Genomic DNA, 3,037 nt, shown 5'->3' on the forward strand with positions numbered 1-3,037 from the left:
GGCAACTGAAGATGAAAAGTTGCATTGGATTTAATTTACAAGGACTAAATTAAAGCGGCCTGAATGCTATTGTACCCCACAGTTTTCACATTATTTATTACTTTTGAATAATTTTTAAATCATGAATTCTCTTTCTGATATTTTACAATACGTACTAAAATATATTTGCCTAAGTGATACAATCCCAATAAAATATACCCGTTGTTGTGGTTTTACTGTGAGAAAATGGAAAAATGATAAAGGGGTGTGGATAATATTGCATGGCACTGTTTATTTTATTTTTTCAGTTTAAATAATTCCCTTTTGACCACAAGAGGGCGTTGTTGATTTATGGGTTTGCATGTGCATTCCACTTGGCTTAAGAAAACACTTGTCACTGCCCAATTGAATTTACAGAAGCTGTAAAAATGTAAATATCAAAATGAAGGATTATCTTAGCTCCTTTATTTTATTATGTTCGCTTGATCTTTTATGCTTTTGGGTGGAAAAAAACTGATGATGGAAGGGAAAAATAGCTTATAGTGGACCAATTATGTTAGTTTTTTTTCTTCTGAGGTCAGGAGAAGTGAAACATTGCAGGTGCACAGTTGCAAGTCCCTTCGCGAGCATTTCCTTTTTCTTAATAGTAAAACATGGCTTCAATTACTGAATTCAGACAAATCTAACCACACTGCACCTCTGGCATTCATTTCCACCATCATTACATGATGGGAAGCCCATTCTACGGCCTAAACTTTGCAAAGGTTAGGAGTGGGAGGGGGCTTTTTTTTCTGAGAGCAACATCAGACGACTCAGCTGCTGTGGACTCTCACTTCAGTTGACCAGTAATAAATGTCAGCAAGCCAGATCTGTCCTTTTATTTTGTCTTCCTTTATGTATTTTAGCCAGTGTTGATTATGAAATATTTCCAAGGATGCCCCAAAGTGTGAGGCATTGTTAAATCTTACAAATACAAACACAGAGAAATGCTGTAAAAGTTGCAATTTGTTGTGAAGGGACATTGTGTTTCACACAACATTATCCCAAATGAAGTCAGTCATTAATCATTTAAAGTAAGTGTTCATTGTAAACACGATGGGAGCAGAAATAAAGCCAGGCTGGAAATCTGATGACAGTTGACCGTCACCGCCTTCATCTACTGGGTTTGAGCAAGTCGTTACTTGTGAGATAAGCTACATTTAAATTGCCTTGGCTTGTTACTAGGCTACAGAAAAAGGTTAGATTTACACTGCCGCTGGAAATGTGTTGACTTTTTCTGAGGCAGCTGCTGTTTAAAAGTCCAGTAATCTACAGGGAAAGGTCAGTTCCAGGATGAGAGGAAGACGCCTCCCAAAACAGTTTTTAGTCATCTCGTTCTCTGAAGTTGCAAAACAATTGGGTTCGAGTTTTATGTGTTATTGCCTTCAAAATTTTGTGCGAAAAAGACTTGAAGCACATTGAAAAGATTCTTCAGATCATAATAAATCTCTCTGACCCACTTTGTTGCCTCAGTGCAAGAAACACCTGCATATAAACCAAATTGTACAGTAAGTACAATGAAACATTGGATTTGATTTGAACTTCAAAGGGATTTTATCTTTTTTCCTCTTTTTTTTAACATTTAACATCTCTACATATACACTGCTGTGTATTATCATTCCTTGAATTTGTCTACTGAATTTCTTGGCATTTAACTTGATAAACCAATACATAATAGAACATCATTCAAAAGTGGTAGAAAAATAACAGTTGTAAATGTTTTGTTTTTAGAAATGAAAATCTGAAATTTGTGGTGTTCAGTCATTCTGTACTTAAACACTTGAATTGAACCACTTGACAATTACAGTAGCTGCATTTCCATTACAAATGCGCACAAAAATCACAACTTTGCAATTGCGGTGTTTCCGTTAAACAAGAAACGCAATTAAAATTAACTTTGTTAAATTAAGTTTGTTCACACAATAAGTCATTAAAAAAACTTGTGTTTTTTTTAATGACTTATTGGCCTTCATCAGGCCATCATCCTTCTACCACTTCCTGTCGTCTTCTTCTTTGTGGTTTGCGCCAATGGTAACATCTGACTGTTGATCACGTGACTCGTGATATGAAAAAAGTGTTTTCACTGCAGTTTTGCAAAATAACAAAAAAAATCACCTCATAGCTGCAAAATGTTTTTTTTATTGAATAACAAGTTGTTCTTTTTAATTGGTGTGCTTCCATGAAGCAAATTTATTGTCAACATGCCAAATATCGCAATGATATAGTCACTGGAAATGCAGCAAGTGTTTTGTTTATGTTTCTTTTGGCCTTCTACATCTAAATTAGATTTGTTTTTGTTCATTCTTTGATGGAAGATGGTTCAAGTTTTTAGTGCGAAGCATCATCCAATTTCAAGCCTCTCCACAGAATAATAATGGGATTCAAGTCAGGACTTTGACACAGCAGCTAAGAACAAAACTCAAGAGCTGCACTTCAGACAAGGTCACCTAAATTACAGAAGAGATTTAAAAAATATTCACTGTTCTCCAATAACCAATAACCTCCGTCACCAGATATCAATCCAATTGAGCACTTTTGACATGTGTTTCAAAGGGAGTTTCACATCCTGGATGTGCAGCGCAACCAACTGTGAGTGAATATTAACATGACCACCCGGACTGAAATCCAGTTGATAGGTAAAGAGATAGAGTTCAGTCCAGCCAAAGTGTACCTAATAAAGTGACCGTTGAGTCTATACTGAGATGAAATTACACACAAATGGATTCTATTTAAATTTGTAAAAAAATAAAATTGTTATAAAGCAAATGTCCTTCTCACTCCTCCTCCGTTATGGAGTACTTCGTGTTGGCCAGTCACATAAAAGGCCGGTAAATACTCTGATATGACAGTAGTTGCACTAATACAGCTCTTTCCCTAAATGCACTAGTTTCAAGGTTAATTCGGTTTTTATTGATTTCTGTTTTTCCAGACCCTAAGAAGTGGGTGGAGCTAAAATTAAATAACAGGCCGCTATTGGCTAGGAGCTGATGCGCACGTGCTCCTTCTCTCCGCCTGTTGA

The sequence above is a fragment of the Poecilia formosa genome, unplaced genomic scaffold (genome assembly GCF_000485575.1).
Source record: "Poecilia formosa unplaced genomic scaffold, Poecilia_formosa-5.1.2 Scaffold330, whole genome shotgun sequence".
Taxonomy (NCBI): domain Eukaryota; kingdom Metazoa; phylum Chordata; class Actinopteri; order Cyprinodontiformes; family Poeciliidae; genus Poecilia; species Poecilia formosa.